The following is a 24,079-nucleotide window of genomic DNA, read 5'->3' as shown; positions in this document are numbered from 1 at the left end:
TTTAATAAAATATTAATCTGCCTGAATGCTAATGGAGCCGAGGAGAATATTCCAATCATCCCTGATGTGTAATGTTTTATAAAATTAAATTTCCCATTTACTTATGTGATTATTTCAATGTAGTGAAATTGGAACAAGTTTGATTAGCACATATCCTTCATGTCCACTGTGGGCAGCTTTTAACTAAATTTACTGCATATAATTAGTGCCTGTTGGTAATTTTTTTTTAATGGGGAGGGGGAAGGAAATGAGTATTTTTTATTGGTTTGCTTTTCCTGCCCCGACCACCCCAATAACACCTCACTTTCTGCTTGAAAGGCTGGGCTAACGACTTGCTCCATGGTCTATAGTTAATGTTGTATTACTCTTTATGTTAAACTTGTTTTAAGACTCATTACCACTCGAGCCTGAAATGGCGAAGGAAAAGGTTCAGCCAGCTGACAAACAATTTCGCATAAAGCCTTTCACTCGCTGCTCACAATCTCCACCTTGCAGACTGATGAACTGACCGGCCGAGTGGAGTTGGAGCTGACCCTGCCTAATTGACCGAGACGGATTGTTAAGGGACGGCTCATAAATGCTTGTATGGAAAAATAACGGCGTGTTAACAACGCACACCGTTCTTAATGTACAAATCAGCCAGGAAATTCAGGGGATCTTACAACACCAGGTTATAGTCCAACAAATTTATTTTAAAATCACAAGCTTTCAGAGACGAAGGGGATAATCTCCGAAAGCTTGAGATTTTAAAATAAATTTGTTGGACTATAACCTGGTGTTGTAAGATTCCTTACATTTGTCCACCCCAGTCCATCACTGGCATCTCCACATCAAGGAAATTCAGGGGATTAAGTGATAAACTGTGAGTTGCAAATCCCCACAACTTGCTGCTCGATTTACGTCGCTCCACTGCTCGCTTCTCACAAACGGCATCTTGCCCTCAACCTCCCCGTTACTTTTAAGAACTTGCTGGATTTCCACATTAATTGTCCATTAAACTCGCCGCAGAACGTTAAGTTTGGTAATTAACAGTATAAGTACCCCTTTAATGACGTGATAATTGTTAATGCAATGCCAATCAACCTCTAGCCCAGAATGGGAACAATTTAAACTGTTCAATCTCATTCCTGCAGGTAGTCAATTGTTAAGAGATTTCTAAAATTTAAATTTTTTTTCTTACTTTTCCTTTGTCTCTTTTTTCTCTCTCAATCCAATTTTTCTTTTCCTATTTTTATTTCTCATTCTATACCTGATTTGACTCTAGTTCACACGATTTCATTCTCCGTCGTTCCTCTGTTTATTTCTCAATCCTTAAATCTCATTGATTAAGGAGACAGACTGTTGATCCCGCTGTTCGCTAAGGCTCCAAATGCCCCGTTGCCCGTTATCAGTTCGCACTTCCAGCGCAAAAACATTGAGCTGAAGGTTGCAGAAAAAAGTCTAACCAACGGGGCACGCTGCGGGATGTCCCACTCCGGCAAGATCTGGCCCATTGTTACTTAAATTAAGTTATGGAAGATGCTGCTCAGTATCAGACTGCCCACAGGTGCACAAGAATGGTCAACTCCATCCAGATTTAAATTTTCTCTTGCACCTTTTCATTGAGCACCATGTTGCTGTCGGTATCCTTTCACTAAAAAAGCTGTACCTTCTTTTACGCAGTAATTTTCCTGATGTTCAGACTCTGTCTTGACATCGTATTAATATTCATTCCTTGTGGGAGTTTTTTTTTTAAATTCACATCTTCCTATTATTTCCAGGATTGCCATTTTAAAACCAGGGCTCTGGGCAACTTTGCTCTCCCACCGTTTAGCACAGCATCCCTGTGACCTGTCATTTTAATACTAATCTGATTGTAAAGTTGCTGGAAGAAAAAAATAATGCTAATGAGAAGCATGCTATCTGTACCTTCACTTAAAGAGGTCTCGATTAACCTAATTAATAGAATATATACAGCTCCTTTAAACACTGCTCGCAAAATATTCTAAAATATCTCTACTAGGAGGTCAGTGGAAGGACATTAACTGGAGTTCATTTTTCGAACTAAACATACCCAAATTTCATTCATAGGATGAAATGTGAAATCAGTCAAACCTCATCATTATAAATACATGTGGGCCAGTAATAGAGGCTCCTGGTTGATTAAGGGGTTGAACATTTACGTTCGCTGTGGTGGAGTTTCTGCCAGAACAAGGGAAAATGTCTGTTTTGTAATGACAAATTTTGCAGTAATTAAGGTCCAACTGTATTCATGGGCACACTTAAAATCTCATACATATGAAATCAGAGATTAAAGTTGGTATTTGAACTTATTTTACAGTTAATTGCAATCCAAGACTGAATGAAAAAGGAATGACTTTATAAACAATATCAAGGATAGCAGATAATAATCTTTGCTTCCAAACTCCAGCATCAGATGGCTGGCTTCAATTTGGATCAACTGGTAAATTAACAGGTGCTGATCATTAAGGGGATGTCTCTAAATTGCTGACTTAAACTGATATGAAACATTGATTTACTGAAGTAAGGGAACATCTATAAAAGGCTCATGCCAACAACTAAAAATGATACACATGGCTGAATGGAATGAAAAGCAGCAGTTTGTGTGATTTACTGTGGGGAGGTTTTTCTTTAATGCTCATTTTCTGTTATAGAAAAAGTGACAAAGGAGTTCAATCAGATAAGGTCGAAAAGAATTGTAATTTAACAAGTGGAACTGCTCTCGAAAGTGACGGTTTAATGTTTTACAAGGACTGGTTGATACAAACTCATTTCTTGCACCAGCTATAATCATGGCTTCTCTGAGTCAGATTGCTAATGAGAAGTGGATATATCCTCAATTTACGAAATGTAGTAAAATTGTAAATCTCCTTAACAAAAAAATGTATTTACATTTAGTGGGCAGAGGAACTCTTCCCCTCCCCGGGGTGAAATTATAACTAATCATTTCTTTAAGTGGCGGTCCATCTCCACAATGACCAGGCTTCCTCCTTAGTATTTGAAGCCAGGACCCAGAGCTCACGTGGTGTTCAACCTTCTTCACCCCTCACCTGGGCTTCCCAGAGTCTGAGAAACAGAAAAGAACAAGAGGGGAACACAAAAAAATATCAATGCTAGATTAATAGGGAAACAAAAGTAAGAGAGGGAGAAAAAAAGAATAAAGTGAAACAAAGACACACACACACACAAACAGAAAGATAATAATTACAAGAGCCACAGAGAGAGACCTCATTGTGTGCTGGGTGCTTCTCAGTTTTTTGTCTCTTTGTTCCCCATTTGATGGTTACCACTATCACATCTCCTTTGGTGCCAAAGACACCAATATTTTCATCTGGCATGGCCCAGCTGCAGCTCTGTCGGTTTTCGTCAGCCTCTCTGGCCTCGGAACAAGCTCTGTTGCTTCAAGCCATCTACCAGCTGCTGCCAGTGTTAAAACAAAATTCCCCAGAGATTTAATTGAGCGTAGAGGTGTGATTCGAGAACAACTGAGCCCCACCAAGCCTGGAACAAGATCCAGTTCTCCAATCTCTGCCGTTAATTGAAATTCCCTGCATTTGAAAGTCTTTATGGTTAACTTTCATATAACTTCAAGAAGTGTTAGCTCAGTGGCAGCTCTCTCGCCTCTGCGTCAGAAGGTTGTGCATTCAAGTCCCACTCCAGAGACTTGAACACATAATCTAGGCTGACACTCCCAGTCCAGGACTGAGGGAGTGCTGCACTGTTGGAGGTGTCGTCTTTCAGGATTTGCCTTGCACCATCATCCCATTTATCATTTGATCACTCCTGCCCAACACCCTATCACAGACCTTCCCTTTTGTTCATTCTCTTACCTTTGTCTCTGTACTTGCTTAAAAGCTGTTAACTCTTTAACTTCTTCTAGTTCTGATGAAAGGTCATCGACCTGAAACATTGACTCTGTTTCTCTCTCCACAGATGCTGCCTGACCTGCTGAGTGTTTCCAGCAATTTCTGTATTTATGCCAGTGAATCTAAACCCATCAGCACGACTCGATGTGCTTTCCTGATTTCTCTATAAAATTGTAGTCAAAGAGCCATCTGTCCTTTCAATACAAACTGCAATAACAGATTAATGGAAGGGTGGAGATCGGCAGTGTGACACAGTAAGGACCTTATGCAAGGAGCAGGGATTAATAAACTGTTTCTTCTGATTTAATGAGGAGGCTGCCAATAAAGATTTACTGCAAATGAATTGCAATCAATATTTCGCCTGTAATTAAGCAGCTTAAAAGAAGAAATGCATTGGAAGCATTGCGACCAGAGAGGGGGCTGGAGTCTGAATGGCTAACGGAGGTGATAAGATGCTAAGCAGTGTGCATTTTCCATCCAATACTGCAGCGACATCACTGAGATTTTGTAATGTGCCTGAAAAATTCAGGGTTTCTTCCTTTAAATGATTGAATTTGTTTCTACCTCCTCTGAGCCCGCAGACACCTTTAGGGTGGGTGATTGGATCAAGAAAACCCGTTGATTGGATCAAAGGGTTTTTTTTCCTCTCTCTCTCACAACTTCAGAGGAGACCAGAGTTCGTGGCTCAGCAAAGATCAAGTTAAATCATCTCATAACGTTTCATGTCCTCCCTGGCAGCTGGCCAGACCCAGAGGCCTGGCCGAGAGCTGATAAAAGCTCAGCCCACTGACGACAGGCAGATTCCACCTATGTTTTTGGCAGTGATGTGAATGGAATGTGCGATCAACTCAGTGTCGAGTAAGCATCTGTGCAGCTGTAAGTTACTTTTCTTTTGAAACCATTTAGAAAATTGTAAAAGCGGAATTAGATAGGTTAACTTCCTGGAATTAATGGTCTGTTCTTCGCCCCTTAGCTCGGATGTCACCGAATTGACTGCAGTCTAACTTTGTACTGCCGCAATACACACTTATATTGGTGCAAAGTGGTCTTTAACTTTCATCAGTTAAAGCTGCGTATGCAACAAGTGTTTATAATGTTGTCAAAAAGAGTAGTAAGCCTGAGGATTGGGAGAGTTTTAGAAACCAGCAAAGGAGGACTAAAAAAATGATATCGGGAGAAAATAGAATGAGGATAAACTAGCAAGAAATATAAAAACAGATTGTAAGAGCTTCGACAAGTATGTAAAAAAGAAGAGAACAGCAAAAGTAAACGTAGGTCCCTGAGAAGCTGAGACAGGAGAAATTATAATGGGGAATAAGGAAATGGCAGTGACACTAAACAAGTATTTTGTATCTGTCTTCAGAGTAGAAGACACAAAAAGCATACCAGAAATCATGGGGAACCAAGGGTTTAATGAGAGTGAGGAACTTAAAGTAATTAATATTAGTAAAGAAAAAGTAGTGGAGAAATTAATGGGACTAAAAGCCGACAAATCCCCTGGACCTGATAGCCTACATCCAAGGGTTCTGAAAGAGGTGGCTGCAGAGATACAGGATGCAGTGGGTGTGATCTTCCAAAATTCCCCAGATTCGAGAACAGTCCCAGTGGACTGGAAGGTAGCAAATGTAATCCCGCTATTCAAGAAAGGAGGGAGAGAGAAAACAGAAAACTACAGGCCAGTTAACCTGACATCAGTCGTCGGGAAAATGCTGGAATCCATTATTAAGGAAGTGGTAACAAGGCACTTAGAAAATCATAATATGATTAGATAGTCAATGGGGTTTTATGAAAGGGAAATCATGTTTGACAAATTTATTAGAGTTTTTTGAGGATGTAACTTCTCGAGGGCAATTAGGGATGGGCAATAAATGCCGGCCTTGCCAGCGACGCCCACATCCCGTGAACGAATAAAAAAAAACTGGCAGGGTAGATAAAGGGAAACAAGTGGATGTTGTATATTTGGATTTTCAAAAGGCATTCGATAAGGTGCCACAAAAAAGGTTGTTAAACAAGGTAAGGGTGCTTTCGAGGCCCTGTAATAACCTCCTCCAGCCCTACAACCCTCCGAGATCTCTGCGCTCCTCCAATTCTGGCCTCTTGCGCATCCCCGATTTTAATCGCTCCACCATTGGTGGCCGTGCCTTCAGTTGCCTAGGCCCTAAGTGCTGGATATCCTTCCTAAACCTCTCCGCCTTGCTACCTCTCTCTCCTCCTTTAAGACACTCCTTAAAACCTACCTCTTTGACCAAGCTTTTGGTCACCTGTCCTAATATCTCCTATGTGGCTCGGTGTCAAATTTTGTTTGATAATCGCTCCTGTGAAGCACTTGGGACGTTTTACTACGTTAAAGGTGCGATATAAATGCAAGTTGCTGTTGTTGTTGTTGGGGGTAATATATTAGCATGGATAGAGGATTGGTTAACGGTCAGAAAATAGAAAGTAGGAATAAACGGGTCATTTTCAGGTTGGCAGGCTGTAACTAGTGGAGTGCCGCAAGGAATGGTACTCGGGCCTCAGCTATTTACAATCTATATTAATGAATTAGATGAAGGGACCGAGTGTAATGTATCCAAGTTTGCTGACCATACAAAGGTAAGTGGGAACGTAAGCTGTGAGGAGGACACAAAGAGTCTGCAAAGGGATATAGTCAGGTTAGGTGAATGGGCAAGTAGGTGGCAGATGGAGTATAATGTGGGGAAATATGAGGTTATTCACTTTGGTAGAAAGAATAGAAAAGCAGAATATTTTTTAAATGGTGAGAAACTATTAAATGTTGGTGTTCAGAGAGACTTGGGTGTCCTCGTACATGAAACACAGAAAGTTAACATGCAGGTACAGCAAGCAATTAGGAAGGCAAATGGTATGATGGGAGTCAATTGTACAGGGCTTTGGTGAGACCACACCTGGAGTACTGTGTACCGTTTTGGTCTCTTTACCCAAGGAAGGATATACTTGTCTTAGAGGCAGTGCAATGAAGGTTCAATAGATTGATTCCTGGGATGAGAGGGTTGTCCGATGGAAGAGAGATCGAGAAGAATGAGAGGTGATCTCATTGAAACATATAAAATTCTTAGAGGGCTTGACAGGGTAGATGCGGAGAGGCTGTTTCCCCTGGCTGGAGAGCCTAGAACTAGGGGTCATAGTCTCAGGATAAGGGGTCGGCCATTTAGGTCAGAGATGAGGAGGAATTTCTTCACTCAGAGGGTGGTGAATCTTTGGAATTCTCTACTCCAGAAGGCTGTGGATGCTCAGTCGTTGAATATATTCAAGAATGAGATCGATAGATTTTTGGACTCTAAGGGAATCAAGGGATATGGGGATCGGGTGGGAAAGTGGAGTTGAGGTCGAAGATCAACCATGAACTTATTGAATGGCAGATCAGGCTTGAGGAGTGGCAAGACCTACTCCTGCTCTTATTTCTTATGTTCTTATGAGTGATACAATAGGGGTGATGTTCGACAGCTGCCAAACTGTTTCTTACCTGATAAACGGAGGCTGTCGGTGGAAAATCGGAGGTGAGGGGGGGGGCGGTGTGGGGAGGTACCTAAATCATCCTCGAATGTCCAAGGCTCGCCTGATAGTTTCAGGTGGGTCTGTAAATAGGCACATAGCATGTCCACCCAAAACAGGCGGGAGGCAGTTTACCTACACAATTTGGCATCCTACACAGGTCCTTGGACCCCATTTACAATTTACAGGCACAAATGGACAGAGGAAACTCTGGAAAATGGCTCAGAACATTTTTTGACACATTGGGAGCAATTTTAACCGAACTGGCCCGGCAGGAAACGAGTGCAACGATAGTTTTGCACCCCACCCGATTTTATTCTCCATTGAAGGTGGAAAAAGAGGTGAGAATTCTGAATTGGTAATTTGGGGTGGTAGAGATGGGGAGTGCTATCATCAACTATGGGAGGGGGTTGGAAAAGAGTGGAAGAAGAGTACCAGCTTAAGTAGGTTGGACGGGAAAAGAGTATTTGAGTGAGAGTAGAGAGTTGGAGGTCCCTGTGAATTGAGTATCTATAGAAACTTGGTCAGTTGGATGTGGGAGCTTGACTATTAGATCCCTACTGGGTGAGTCAGGCCCAGTTGGTCTGTTGAAAATCCAAATGTCACTTTTTTCTTCTTTTTTTGTTTTAAGGTTAGAAAACTATTAATTGTGAACAACCACTACCATCTTCCTTTGTGCTAGGTATGACTCCAGCCACTGGAGAGTTTTCCCCCCGATTCCCATTGATTTCAATTTTACTAGGGCTCCTTGATGCCACACTTGGTCAAATGCTGCCTTGGTGTCAAGGGCAGTCACTCTCACCTCACCTCTGGAATTCAGCTCTTTTGTCCATCTTTGGACCAAGCCTGTAATGAGGTCTGGAGCCGAGTGGTCCTGGCGGAACCCAAACTGAGCATCGGTGAGCAGGTTATTGGTGAGTAAGTGCCGCTTGATAGCACTGTCAACAACACCTTCCATCACTTTACTGATGATTGAGAGTAGACTGATGGGGCGGTAATTGGCCGGATTGGATTTGTCCTGCATTTTGTGGACAGGACATACCTGGGCAATTTTCCACATTGTCAGGTAGATGCCAGTGTTGTAGCTGTACTGGAACAGCTTGGCTAGAGGCGCAGCTAGTTCTGGAGCACAAGTCTTCAGCACTACAGCCGGGATGTTTTCGTGGCCCATAGCCTTTGCTGTATCCAGTGCACTCAGCCGTTTCTTGATATCACTTGGAGTGAATCGAATTGGCTGAAGACTGGCTTCTGTGGGGATCTCGGGAGGAAGCTGGCATAATAAAGAGCAATACGTAAGCTGGCTGAACAAATTAAATCCTGGAAATGCCTTCAGCTGCCTAGGCCCTAAGTTCTGGAATTCCCTCCCTAAATCTCTCCGCCTCTCTCTCCTCCTTTAAGACTCTCTTTAAAACCGAAGTCTTTGACCAAGCCTGTCCTAATATCTCCTTACGTGGCTCAATGTCAAATTTTGTTTGAAGCGCCTTGGGATGTTTTACTGTGTTAAAGGCGCTATATAAATGCAAGTTGTTGTTTTTGGAAATACTGCTAACAGACACCACACAGGCTCCCAGCCAAAACAAAACCAAATCAAAATGAAGCCCGTCTGAAAATCTACCCACTCTTTGTCAGGCTTCTCTTTTTAGTTCATTTAAAGCTTTATTTTTTTTATATATAGAACGAACAAGACAGAAACAGACTGTTCAGCCCAACTGAGACCGCACCTGGAATACTGCATACAGTTTTGGTCTCCATACTTAAGAAAAGACATACTTGCTCTCGAGGCAGTACAAAGAAGGTTCACTCGGTTAATCCCGGGGATGAGGGGGTGGACATTTGAGGAGAGGTTGAGTAGATTGGGACTCTACTCATTGGAGTTCAGAAGAATGAGAGGCGATCTTATTGAAACATATAAGATTGTGAAGGGGCTTGATCGGGTGGATGCGGTAAGGATGTTCCCAAGGATGGGTGAAACTAGAACTAGGGGGCATGATCTTAGAATAAGGGGCTGCTCTTTCAAAACTGAGATGAGGAGAAACTTCTTCACTCAGAGGGTAGTGGGTCTGTGGAATTTGCTGCCCCAGGAAGCTGTGGAAGCTACATCATTCAATAAATTTAAAACAGAAATAGACAGTTTCCTAGAAGTAAAGGGAATTAGGGGTTACGGGGAGCGGGCAGGAAATTGGACATGAATTTAGATTTGAGGTTAGGATCAGATCAGCCATGATTATATTGAATAGACCAGTTACATAAGAACATAAGAAATAGGAGCAGGCTCGAGGGGCCGATTGGCCTACTCCTGCTCCTATTTCTTATGTTCTTATGTAACTGGTCTATGCCGGTGTTTATGCTGCACACGAGCCTCGTCCCAGCCCTCTTCATCTCACCCGATCAGCATAACTTTCTGCTCGTGTGTTTATCTAGCTTCCCCTTAAATGTATTGTACGTTTTGTAATCTTACAGTCCAGATTAGATCCCAGAATGATTTTGTTGGACTGGACGTCTCGTCCTTTGGCCTGTCTGGTTGTCAGTGTGGTGCTCTGTATTGTATTTAATGATCATTCATTCTGCTTCTAAGTGCACTGATCGATTATGCTATTTATCTATAGATGCTTTTCTACACAGTGTGTCAAAAGGAATGGATTTCAATCGAGGAAAAAGGCCCTGCTCGGCAAATTATCTGCCCCGTACAATTCCACAAAGCATTAATTTTATGTCAAAGTGACGTTCTCTAGCTCCTGGCTCTCACTTTAATTTACTCCGCAATAAATTTAGTTTAGTCCTGATATTAGATCATTTGTCCTGCAGTCGTTCAATAATCAAAGTTAATAAGGATCACAGAGTGGGGTGTCTGTGCACCTGCTGATGTGATGCATGCGTTTCGCTTTAATGAAGCTGAAACTGAACCCGCCATCTCCCGGCTCGACTCAATGACCCAACTCTTGCTTGCCCTGTCATTTTGAGCTATGCCACCAAGGCCGGTCAATTGCGGAGGAGGAGGAGGAGGAGGAGGGAAACCATTTTGTGAATGACAATGGCCTGTGCCCTGTCATTGATGAGGAGTTTACTGACCTCAATCAATACAGCAAGCAGCTCATTTGTGTAGAGTGGGGAAATTAATTTCCTTCACGGCGCCAACCAATCAATACGGCAAACAGCACGGCCTGAAGTCGGGGAGCTGGGGCTCTCTGACTGCCGAAAGCTGAAACCGTAGTGATAAGTAAAAAAAGGTCAATCATTGTCGGCCAAATCCTTTGCTCCCGGGAGACTTCCCATCTTGTATGAAGAGCAGGAAATAAAATGAACCCGATCACCTCCTAAATTTAGCTACTGTGGAAATCATTTGACCATCAAGAGAGATAAATTGGCACCTGATTGTCTGAAGTGAGCCGTAACAAACCTGCTGTGTCAGAAGCTGCGATACGGAGAGATTTAATGCAGGACTGGGTGAATCTGTGAAGATTGTATGTATTTAGGTTTATTGGAGTATTCAGATAACATTTGGCCAGTTGGCATGAGGTTAATGGGTTAACTAAAGCCTCTTGCTTTATCCAACCAAACGAAAATGAGTCCTTCAAATGATAACAGATGCCAAAAGTACTCATTCTCCACCCCCCCCCCCCCCAGCAATTATCTTGATGTTTGTCTTCTTTTCATGGACTTCATAGAATAGATTTGGGGAACCCTTAACCCCTTCCCTGCCAGAACCCTAGATATCGTTTCCAATTTCCCCAACAGAAATCAAAAAAGGAGAGATTTGAGTGAAATCAGTAAAAAAGAAATGTTTTGCAATAAAACAAACCAAAGCAGAGTGTCAAGTCTCTGCATCATGAAGAATTGGATTAAGCAATCTCCTCCATACTCTTTGCAGCGATCAGGTCTTCGCTGCTCACAAGATAAATCTGTGCAGAGCCTCGGTCAGGCCCCATCTGGAGGACTGCATTCAGTTCTGGGCACTGTAACTCAGGAACGATATATTGGCCTTGGAGGGAGTGCAGCATAGATTCACCAGAATTATACTGGGGCTTAAATTATGAGACCAGGTTGCATAAACTTGCCTTGTTTTCCCTTGAGTACAGGAGATGGAGGGTAACCAAATCAAGGTGTTTGAAAGTATAAAAGAATTCAAAAGGGTAGATAAAGAGAAACTATTTCCTCGGGTGGGTGAATCCAGGACAAAGGGGGCATAATAAAATTAGAGCCAGGCCGTTCAGGAGTGAAATCAGGAAGCACTTTTTCACACAAAGGGGAGTGGAAATCTGGAACTCTCCTCCCCTAAAAGGCTGTGGATGCTGGGGGTCAATTGAAGCTCTCAAGACCGAGACCGATAGATTTTTGTTCAGTATGGATATGAAGGGAAATGGAGTTGAGGTACAGATCAGCCATGATCTAATTGAATGGCGGAACAGCCTCGAGGGGCTGAATGGCCTCCTCCTGTTCCTGTGTGCACTAAAATTGACCATGGCACAAACACATCAGTCCACATGCAACCGAAACACTAAAAGATGCTTTTTCTCCCCAGTGACATTTAAATAAAAGCTTGAATTTTCCAAGTATGCACCAAAGGTGTGCAAGTATGTGATGCTAAACCTATATTAATCATAGGTTACGCCATGACTAGAATACTGTGACCCGTTTAGGATGGATGTCAAGGCCCCGTAGAGGCTGCTGAAGAGATTCACCAGGATGATACTAAGGATCAGAGGCTTTAGTTTTAAGAGATTAGAGAATTGTGGCTCTTTTTGTTGGAACAAAGAAAGTCAAAAAGCAATCTAAGAGAATTATTCAAAATTTAGAGACGTTTTGAAGTATAGTTAATTTCCAGATTATGGGGCAATATGATAGAAGTGTTGAAAAAGATGAAAGATTGGGACAAGGTAGATAGAAGCAAACTGTTTCTTGTAGTCGAGGGGTCAAGAACGAGGGGGCCATAGATACAAGATTAAACGCAAGAGATTTAGAACAGAGAAACTTCTTCACAGAGAGTTGAGAGATTATGGAATTCACTTCCAGTGTGAATGGTTAAGGCAGAAACTGTCAACATTCAAGATTAGATTGGAGAAGTAAATAAAGGAAAAAGGGATAGGGAAATGAGGGTGGGTAAATAGGATTAGAACTATTTTCTTGTGAGGTAGAGAAACACTGGTTTCCATGTTGTAACCTCTACATATTTCTATGTATAAAAGTAAATGGGGGAAACCTACTTCAACAAATAAAAGGTCATAAATTGAAGATCACCACCAAAAGGATGATGGGAGAGTTTAGGAGATTTTTTTTAAAGAAACATAAAGGTTGCCAGGACATCCCATCAAAAACATTGACAGTAGCAGAATCTAACACAGCTTTAAAAAGGGAAATCGATAAATATTTGAAAAAGAAAAATTTTAAAATGGTATGAGGGAAGGCCATGTCTGGTCTCTGGGTCAGAGAATGGAATCGTTCAGGAGGTAGTTAGACGCTGTGAGGAGAAATGGAGAAACCATAGGTTTCCAGGGAATAGCTTCCCTCAAAATTTATCTATCTTTGTGAAGGAGACATTGAAAAAGTATTCAGTACTTTGAATGAGTAGCCTTTCAAGAGAGCTGGCACGGGCACAATGGGCTGAATGGCCTCCCTCTGTGCTGTAATAATTCTATGATTTGAACTCCATTTTTACACAAGGTGGAGCAAAGCTGATGGACAGTGGCCCAATGGTGCAAGGAAGTTGGGGGGGGGGTGCGGGGGGGCAAAATTGTTGAAAGACAGAGGTAGGGGAAAGTTCTGGATGTGGGAGAGGGGAATGTCCAGCCAGGGAAGTAATTGTGAGTTAACGACTGACAGGAGGAGGAGAAGCGAAGCGATGGAGGGAAGGTCACAGGCAGAAACTAATGGTCAGTATAAGGGAAGTGAGCTCGCATACCTGTGTTGGGAGAGACAGGTTTGCCCAAGGGATCAAGATTTTAAACTGTAACAGCTACACATTTTATCCAGTTAATGTTTTTAGCCCAGATTCGTACCGATACCTACCTGGGTTTAAATTTGTTCTGAGCTTTATCAGATGAAACAAGGGGATATAGGTACAGATTGGTGAAAGGTACCTTGTTACACACATGTCTGGTCTCTGGGTCGGAGAATGGAATGGTTCAGGAGGTAGTTCGATGCTATGAGGGGAAATGGAGAAACTATAGGTTTCCAGGGAATAACTTCCCTCAAAATTTATCTATCTTTGTGAAGGAGACATTGAAAAAGTATTCAGTGAATCAAGATGTTTCTCCTTCCCAGCCCTTCAGTCACATCAAGTCAGTCTTTGGAGATCTTCTGTCTTCTATAAACATGACACTTCAGATTATTGGTTCCTTCATTTGTTTCGCTCCTGGGCGATATGCAGACTCACAATGAAAGGAAACTGAAAGGTTCGATCATTTCCCTCTTACAATATCTTTGTGTTGCCAATAACTTCACACTTTTCAATCACCCTGTGACATAATGCATTAGGATAATCTTTAAAAGTCAACTGCGCCTCGCAAAAAGTAATGACCAGATCTCTTCGGTGTCAAGTTCCAATCATTTTTCCTCCAACCTCATTCACGTCTTTGACTGCACAAAAATTGTTTCCCTCACCGCCAATTTCCATTTATCTTTGCACAGAATGAATTGAGAAAAAACATTTTTGGCTGTAATTTTCCAATTCAGTCTGGTTTCATCAACAGGAAATTACACAATGGGTTGCATTCTCACATTTTCTACAGTATATTTCTTTCCCATCATCATCAACAAAGTACTTATGTCCCCATTTCTTTAAAGGGACATGGTCTTAATGGGCAAAAAATGTATGGTTAAGCTTTTATTATTTGGGGAGGGAGATGAACGGTCTGTTATTTTTTGTCATTGCAACCTGTAATGCTATTTTGATGCAATCTACATCAGTTTGGTTCAATTTGTTTCGCTCACTGACTGAACTGAAGGTTTAAGCCCCAGTCCAGGACTTGAGTGCAGAGCTAAAGAAAAAAAACTTGCATTTATATAGCGCCTTTCATGACCTGGGGACATCCCAAAGCTCTTTACAACCAATGAAGTACTTTTGAAGTGTAGTCACTGTTTTAATGTAGGGAAACACGGCAACCAATTTGCGCACAGCAAGGTCCCACCATCAGCAATGAGATAATGATCAGATAATTTGTTTCTCATGATGTTTGTTGAGGGATAAATTTTGGCCAGGACATCAGGGAGAACGGCCCTGCTCTTCCTCGAAATACTGTCATGTTACATCCACTTGAGGGGGCAGATGGGGCCTCGGTTTAACGACTCATCCGAAAGATGGCACCTCCCAGTGTAGCACTCCCTCAGTACTGCAATACAAAAAAAAAAACGAGTGCTGCATTGTCAGAGGTGCTGCACTTTGGGTTAAACGAAGGCCTTTTCTGATTCAAGTGGATGTTGAAGATCCCATGACACTGTTCAGAGAGGAGCAGGGAATTTTCCCAGTTACCTGACCCGACATTCACCCACAAAAAGGCAGACTGATTGATCATTCATCTCAGTGCTCTTTAGTGAGATCTTGCGGTGTATAAAATGGCTGTCAAAGGCACCTGCTTAGAACTGTCACTTCACGCTAAGGCAAGTCATTGTACGTGAAACCCTTTGTGTTTTTGAGAGATGAGAGAGAGAGCGCGCTCTACAAATACACGTCTTTTATTGCATTTTTTTTAAAACTGAAAAGCTTTGCTAATTTTCCATACAAATTCCCTTTAAATCTACTACGGAAAATTAATGCCGATTTTGTTAAAAAGTTCATATGGGGATCGAGTGACTGCAACCTTCCAATCATCGGTAGGTGCAGTGTGAAAGGACTTCCCTTGCAGATTGCAGTTGAATTCGGGAACCAAGTTCATGTCTTGGAAACGCAGCAATTCTGCTGTTGCGGCTGAATTTCAGGCCTGTTGCAATCACTGCATCATTTATTATTGGCTGCGGATGGTGAAACCAGTGTGTTCACTGAATTACGGGTCATTAGGCAAACAATTACAGGGCCATTGGTGTGATACTTACATGAGCTTTTATGACACAAAATGGCTTTCACAGCAGACGAGCGGTCAGCAATTACCCACCCACCACCGCTGCATTAACCCGTGCTGGGGGCAGCTGAAGTGTTCGAGATAGCAACTAAGCTTCTACTGCCGTGAGTCGCACATCTTCCTGTTAGTACACAAGCAAACCTACTTGTCCCTTAGTTTAGCTTGATTGGTGCCACATCTCCACTCGAAAGCACTCTTTCATCCCTGCTGCTACTTCAAGGGTAATTCCCAACAGCCTTTCATTATTCTGCGAAAGCCACTTTCAGACATTCTCAAGCAAAACGTTTGTGGCGTGTGGCTTTCCCAGTGCTCAGCGGCCTGAGCGCATAATATTTAAAAAGTGGAGTTAAGTGGCATGAACAGCCCATTACCCGGGGTAGGTCGAGTGCCCAGCCCTGTAGTACACGGGGGAGCGTACTGGACTGAGAAATGCATTACACAATTAAGGTAACTCTGTGGACTGATCTGTTCATTTACACAATAAGGAACTCCTTGGACTGTGCAAGGCATTTACACAGGGGCGTTTTGTGGATAATAAATTGCACTGCGGTGTAACCTCTATTGATTGTTGAGTTAAATTTAACAAGCATGTAACCAATAGAGGTTAAAGGGATTTTCTTTCAAGACATTAAAATCACTATTGCAGTAATTGGGAAGCAAATCACCAACATAATTTAGGCACTTGCGGGAACAAGGGCTGGTTTTAGTAAAGAATCAGCAGGAACCATCAATCACTTAACATTACACCGAGGTGTTCAAGCTTTTTGTCTTCATGGGCTACACAGGTGGAGCCTTCGAGGCCATCTATCTAGAAGTTATTAAAATCTTACGATTGGCGCTCACCTCCCGCCCAACTCCATCCGTTTCCCCTGGACAAATCTCATGGTCTCCTGCCGCGTAATTTGCCCGACAGGAGGTCCTCAGGCCGGCTGCCCGCCCACCCACTCTGGTGGGTCCCCTTGTCGAACTTTACTACACTTAATAAATCTTTGCAGCTTTGGCTCAGCCCCTGCAACTTGCCATCAGCAATGCGAGACGACACTCGCCTTCGTTTTGTGTCAGCCATGGCTCAGTGGGTAGCACTTGTGCCTTCGAGTCAGAAGGTCATAGGTTCAAGCCCCACTCTAAAGATTTGAGCTCGTAAACCAGGCAGATACTCCCAGTCCAGTACTGAGGGAGTGCTGCACTGTTGGAGGTGCTGTCTTTTGGATGAGACATTAAGCAGAAGCTCCGTCTGCCCTCTCAAGTGGAGGTAAAAGATCCCATGGCACTGTTTTGAAGCAGAGTCGAGGAGTTCTCCCCGGCGTCCTGGCCAATATTAATCCCTCAACCAACATCACAAAGCAGATTATCTGATCAATATCACATTGCTGTTTGTGGGACCTTGCTGCGTGTAAATTGGCTGCATTGTTTCCTTGAGTACAGCAGTGATTAGATTTCAAAAAGTACTTAATTAGCTGTGAAGCACATTGGGATATAAATTCAAGTCATTTTTCCAAGTGTATGTGAAAACAGATGGATTAACAGGACAAAGGAGATTTCTGCAAGGTCACTTTATAAATAATCTTAATGGGAACAAGAGCTTATTCTGCTCAGGAAGTGAGGTAATCCTTGGACAGGATGCAACATAAACATTATTCCGGAAAAAAACAAACAATTAGCATCCTATATGAGCAAAATCTGCATTGCCGATTAATATGCTACAATATTGAATTGAAATACAGGGGGGTGAATGGAGCACCAAATAATTTCTTCATCCAGATACCACCATGAGAAATCATTGTGAGAAACTGCAACATCTCAGCTTTGGATTTTTAGTTTCTTCATTAGTTAATAAAAGGGCAGAAGAGAGGTGCCGATATTAGTGAGTGACTGCTTCATGTATTGGTACGACATTCTGCTATTAGGGCAAAAACATGAACCCATTTAAGATAAAGGGTTTATCCCCTGCATTGAAACAGAGGACAAATTAACGTCAAACAAATGTGTTAACTGTTTGCCACTAAAATTAGTAACAGATTTCTAGGCTTCTTTCATCTCTCCGCTCTTCAAAACATCATATTTGAGTCTTTCTTGGCTGAAGTTGTATCTTTTTTAATTTAATAGTTTCTGTCCACATTTAATATCCATCTGATGTTAATATGCTGGGGTTGAAAGGATAATAAGACACAAGCTTTATTAACTTTTCTCTTATAATAAACCTGTCATATTTTGGCTCAAAATAATGGAAATTGGTTTTTAAACATGGGTTATGTTAAAAATTAAAGCTGATGGCACAGGTGGGAGATGGGGGATTCTATGATCCTGATAATGGAGGGGTTTACAATATGCAACCTTGGGCATTATCAATATGACCCCTGCCAATCTGGTCGGGATGGTGGCTGATTCTATATGAGAAACAATAGAAGCTTGGACTCACTCAACTATCAAGACTACTCCTTCCACAGCCCATCAATTACTATCTCAAACATGGAAACTCCCCCTTCTCTGGATCACTCAATATCCCTATAGTCTCTTCCTACAGAAAGATGTCAGCCATGGCTCAGTGGGTGTCACTCTTGCCTCTGAGTCAGAAGGTCGTGGCTTCAAATCCCACTCCGGGAACTTGAGCACAAAATCTAGGCTGACACACCTGATGCAGTACCGAGGGAGTGCTGCACTGTCGGAGGTGCCGTCTTTTGGATGAGACGTTAAACCGAGGCCCCGTCTGCCCTTTCAGCTGGACATAAAAGATTCCATGGCACTATTTCAAAGAAGAGCAGGGTCCCACTCCAGAGATGCTGAGCACAAAATCTAGGCTGACACTCCAGTGCCAGTATTGAGGTGCACTGTCAGAGGTGCCATCTTTCGGATGAGATGTTAAAATAAGGCCCCATCTGCCCTCTCAGGTGGGCATAAAAGATACCATGGCACTATTTGAAGGGCAAGGAAGTTCTCCTCAATGTCCTGGCCAATATTTATCCCTCAATCAAAATCAAGCCGATTATCTGGTCATTGCTGTTTGCAAATTGCCTGCCGCATTTCCTCCATTATAACAGTGACAACACTTCAACAGTACTTCAGTGGCTGTAAAGCGCTTTGGGACGTGCTGAGTTTTTTTTCTTCACAGGTGAGTTGGTGGAACTAAATGGGATTTTGTTATCTTTCCTTGTGTTGGACTTTTAGAACTTGAGTACAAGGGTACCAGGCAGCCTTGTGGTACTGAAACCACCGTTTGTTTCATGAAACCCATTTTAAACCCAAAGTTGAGGAAATTCCTCATCACTAATTAATACAGTAGAGCCTCTATTTAACAGACACCAATTTTATGGCTTGATTAATTTACAAAAGCTTCTTTGCACTGCATCTTGCTAATGCTTTCTGAGGCTCTCAAAAGGCTTTTGAATTTTGGTCCCCTTATTGTGGCACACCTTTAATTGCCCTGTGCCTTTAAATTTTCAATGGGCTGGGAGGGAGAGGCTAGCGACGAGTACAAGGAGGGAAATACAGGTGGCCCAGTGAAGTGGCAATGGGCCTCATGACCCACATTTTCCTTCATTCTCCACTGTGGGCATGATTGCGGAGAACAATCCCAGCGTGTGTTTTGCAAATGGACCTTTCAAAAGGTGAGACTGTATGTCGAAGGATTTTGTGAATACAAGCAAGCAAAACATTTGATGGACATGTTAGTTACTATTTTGAACTAACCACAACAGATACAGAGACAACGTAAAACATTATAGATCTGAAAACCTGCATAAATCCAACAAAGACTGTAACTGATAATGATCAGGAGGCTCGTCCCCTTCTGAGGAACATTTGTCCATCTTCTTTTAAAAATAGTTATGGATAGGAAACCAATCACAACAGCTCAACTGACAGGTTAGCCTGTTTAACCCTTTCATCAACTGGTTCAAATCAACTTTCCAGTCCAGTGCTATTTGGACTGACTTCAACAATTTATTGTTACCGTTTGCTTCTGTGAGTGACTAACTATGAATAAACCTGTTGGTTAGTTTAGTCCCGGGGTTGTCCAATCTTGTGTCGTTGAGAACCACATAGATGCACATCCCAGAGTCTCGGGAGCTGGTTATGAGGTTCAGCCCCATGTTCACATTTATTTGCATATATCTCAAGCTGCCGATACTGATCATCCCTATTGTTCTGGTTTAGGGTTTCTCCACCAGTGAGACACCAATGCAAAAAGGGAGCATTTCCAAACTGCTCGGCCCAAAAATTCAAACAGGACAAACCAGCAAATAAAAAAAACAAACACAGATTGGACTGAGGGGCTGGATTGCCCAGACTTGGAGGCCACCCAGCAGGTTGGGCATTCTTGGTTTAAAGTGTCATGACTAATATTAATCACCTTCTTTCTAAAGTGTTTATGGGCGTCTAATAGAAATCCAGAGACAAGAAACGGGATCTACAGTTCATAAAGGACGCACAATCCCAGAGTGCTTTACTCACAAGGCGTCACTCCAGTTCATGACAAGTGTGGGCGGAACTACGGGAGACGGCTTTGGTGCTGAGCTCAAGAGGAAATGTATGGGGAAAGCTCGAATCGAATTAGGCGACTCATCCTTCATTCTGGATGGACTGACTGGCGTCTCTTATCTGTGTCTACATTGCAACCTCTAATTGACCTCATTGATTTACGGGCAGCTACAATTAACCTGGATTCTGATTCGGAGTACTTGAGCAGTGGCCTTAAAGAAAGGGACAGGTCAGCTTAACAGTGAGTCCTCACACTATGCTCCAGGCCTCAGACTACCTCTATAGAACATCACTAGAGATCGCTGGTATTATACAATTATAAATAACTACCCAACAGGTGAACATCTATTTCTGAGAGAATGTTTTTGTTCTCAATTGTGCAAACAAAAAAAGTGAAAGTTTTAAGACACTGAATGTAGGTGTCCCCAGATTGCTTCAATAAAATATCACCGCTCTGCTATTTGTTGCAATCCACAGGAACATTTTTATATTAAAAATATTTCTTGCAACAAAAGGGAATTCTAAACTTCTTTATTTTTGGATAAGGTACATTACAGCCTTTGAGTCTTCAAAAGATTCAACTCAAGGTGATTTTTTAAAACTCAACAGCTCGTTGTATTAACATTTAATTCACAACAACTCTTGTTGGGTCTTAGCTCTCTGCATTTTGTTGTAAAGTGATAGTTTTAAATAGGACAGGCACAAAAAGAGCAGGAACTGTTAGAAACTTCAGGTACTTTTGTTATCTGAAGAAAGCACAGTTTGTTTCAGACAAGCTCATTTACTGAATCTGATTATATTTAAGTTTCTGTTAAAAGGTATCCCTTTACAGCCAGACATTGGGCTACATTCAGGAGTCTTCTCTCTGTCCTCATTTCTACTAATAGACGACACTTGGTCTCTGTTAATCCTCCTCTACGGCTACTTCAGAGGGCTACATGGTCTCCAACTATAGGTTGGCTCTGTGGTCGCACTCTTGCCTCTGGTCATGGGTTCAAGTCCCACTCCAGTGAGTTGAGCACAAGATCTAGGCGGACACTTCAGTGCTGAGGGAGCTGGTGTGCTGACCAATATTTATCCCCCAATCAACACCAAAAACAGATTATCTGGTCATTATCTTATTGCTGTTTGTGGGAGCTTGCTGTGCGTGAATTGGCTGCATGCTTTTCTAGATGAGCTGTTATTCTGGAAGTCGGTTAATTTATGTTGTTGGGACAACCTAAAATGAGGCTCTACCTTTGGGTCAGCTTCCTAGTCTATCACTGAACTGGGGTTGTACTATGTTATGTTAGCGAGCAGGTATGGAGCTATCCCACATACATTACATTGCGCACATTGACTGGTCAGGCAGGACACACAGATATAACCCCACCACACATACACAGGCCTAAACCCACCAGGAGGATTGCACATTCCCCCTTCCCATCCAATCTGAGCTGCTGGGGAACTCAAGCCAACGGCCCCTCTGCGTTTTCCTCTGGTAACTTTCCCGCTCAAGATGAGAGATTAGAACGTGTTTCAGTTCAGGCATCCAGTGTCAGCGGCCAGCATTCCCATGCCAGAAATATGCAAGCCACACTTCCCTACATACAGTGAACACCTAAATATTTATTCAACCTGGCAAAGTTGAAATAACATGATCAAACTGTGAAACTAAACAGTGCCTGAAGTATTTTGCCTCCGCACTCATTAACAGCACTGCAGCTCAATGCCTGGCTCCACACAGAGTAACCTCATTCTTGGCATGTTATAGCTTCATCCATTTCAATTGGCAAATAATTTTGAAAACTATTATTTTTAGAATAAAACTTTCTAACATGAGTACAAACTGAAGTCTGAAATATACTGCTGCACAGAGAAAATGGTTCTAACAGTATAGTAACCTTTGAATTGGAAGTCACAAGATAGCAGAAGCATCCTTTAATGAGAGCTATTGGATACTTACTGCAAATGGTTGCAATATGTCACCCACAACATCTCAAACCCAACCTCCTGTTGTAACACTGATATTTCCATTAGTCACACCAGGGACACCCTATGGGCTCTGAGTAAGACTGCCAATTAGGGATAGTTTAACTCAGTTAATATAGGGTCCTTATGGGGGGTGGGGGAAGAGAAAGAGAGTGAGCATCTCCGTTCCTGGAAGATTCAAACCCATTTTCCAGATATGAATGAAAGGTGTACTAACTTTGTGGCACCCAGCCCCTTTGGTATAATTTCTTAAATATATACACTAGCCTAAAACCAGCAACAACTTGATCTTTATTACTGGAGTTCAATATATTCCATAATGAGCTGCATCCCAGATCAGTCAAAATGCCTGAACTGTGTCCAGAGAGATCCAACTGCACTTTTTGTTCTTGAAAAAGACCTTCAGAACTCATGAGTGATTGCAAGAGTTTTAGATCTTTCACCCTCACAAAAGGACAGGAAAGCATTATCACTCATAAAATACCTTAACATTAATTCATATTCTCCTCATGTAACCTTCACATTCCAGTACTGAGAAGGTGGTCAGCCAGTCTCAGCTCTGCCAATATTGTTCCAAACAGCAGCACTGTGTGATCTATGAGGATGACTTACATTGACTTCTGCTCTGATTTTCCTTTCCTCTCTGCAAGGAAGCACCTGCTTCAACTTAATGACTCCCTCAGATCAAGAACCCACTAATGGAATCACAGGTGTAAACCTAAAGTCTCTGCAATACCAGGCTGTTCTTTTGTTCACTGATAATGACTGTTAACCATTTCCAATCCTATCAAAAGATAAGAATTATAATGAATGTAAACAATGCTCTTAAACACATAACTGTTCTCTTTGATGATGTGGAGATGCCAGTGATGGACGGGTGGACAAATGTAAGGAATCTTACAACACCAGGTTATAGTCCAACAGTTTTATTTGAAAATCAAAAGCATATGCGATTTGAGAACCTTTCACTCACTCACCTGACGAAGGAGATAATCTCCGAAAGCTTGTGATTTTCAAATAAAACTGTTGGACTATAACCTGGTGTTGTAAGATTCCTTACATTTGTTCTCTTTGATGTAAACTCTTTCTTTGCAATAAGCTAAAGGACACAAAAATGCGCTATAAATAATGTACACTTTTGAGCAAAATAATCTTGGCCATTAGCAGGTTAAGTCCACCTGAGAGAATGCACCGTGGATTACTAATATCTTGCTTTATCTTAATCTGGGAAAGAAACAGAAAAGTTCAATTAAATGAAATGTCAGACACACTATCATAATTATCTGAAGCTAATGGAACAGTCAGCTGCAGGGCACATGCATTCAATGAAGATTCTTATCCTTTAAAGGAACAAAGGCCATTTATCTCTGAGCTACATACACACCGAAGACTGGATACTAGGTGTAATATTATTATTTAATTTTCTAAGCTTCCTTTGTTTTACGGTTTATTTCTCTATTAGTTGAGTCCCTCTAAAAAGGGGGCACTTTTGTTAAGTTTTTTGTTGGATGTTACTGGGGAAATCCAGTGTCTCCTTTGGGTTTTATTCAGAAAAGACACCACCATGAACGGCCAAGTGATATTGTCCAGCATTTAAATCACAAGCTTGCACATCTGAAATGAAAAATAAAGACTTGCATTTATAGAGAACCTTCCATGACTTCAGAACGTCTCAAAGTGCTTTACAACCAATTAAGTACCTTTGAAGTGTAGTCACTGTTGTAATGTAGTGAAATGCAGCAGCCAATTTGTGCACAGCAAGCTCCCACAAACAGCAATGTGATAATGACCAGATAATGTTTTACTGATATTGGTTGAAAGATAAGTGTTTAGCTAGGACACCAGGAGAACTCCCCTGCTCTTTGAATAGCACTGTGGGGTCTTTTATGTCCACCTGAGAGGACAGACTCGTGTTCAATTTTGCACTGTATTTAAAACCTTTGGCAGGTGTCAGTGCAGACATGCTGATCCATATCTGGAGACACTGGGGTAAATCTTAACTTTGTGTAAAACGGGTGATGGCGAGTTGGCAGCCCATTTTACATCTCTGCCCATTTTTATTTCCACTGACTTCAATATAAGACGGGCTGCCGATTCGCTATCACCCTTTTTACACTATCGCACAAAGTCAAGATCTACCCCACTTTGCTGAGAGCATTGATAAACTGGGCTGGCACAAAATTTCCTGTTCACTGGCAGCTGCAC

At 42.1% G+C, this 24,079-nt stretch overlaps 1 long non-coding RNA gene across 1 annotated transcript; it reads left to right on the top strand.

Moving 5' to 3' along the window:
* The first annotated feature begins 4,694 nt into the window (after positions 1–4,694).
* LOC137303945 (uncharacterized) lies at positions 4,695–20,417 on the top strand. The gene is made up of 2 exons (XR_010958482.1): positions 4,695–4,742; positions 19,789–20,417. It is a non-coding gene; the product is annotated as an uncharacterized lncRNA (long non-coding RNA).
* Positions 20,418–24,079: the final 3,662 nt, after the last annotated feature.

The sequence above is a fragment of the Heptranchias perlo genome, chromosome 36, assembly GCF_035084215.1.
Source record: "Heptranchias perlo isolate sHepPer1 chromosome 36, sHepPer1.hap1, whole genome shotgun sequence".
NCBI lineage: Eukaryota > Metazoa > Chordata > Chondrichthyes > Hexanchiformes > Hexanchidae > Heptranchias > Heptranchias perlo.
The sequence above is the reverse complement of the archived record's forward strand: the minus strand, read 5'-3'. Positions and strand labels throughout refer to the sequence as shown.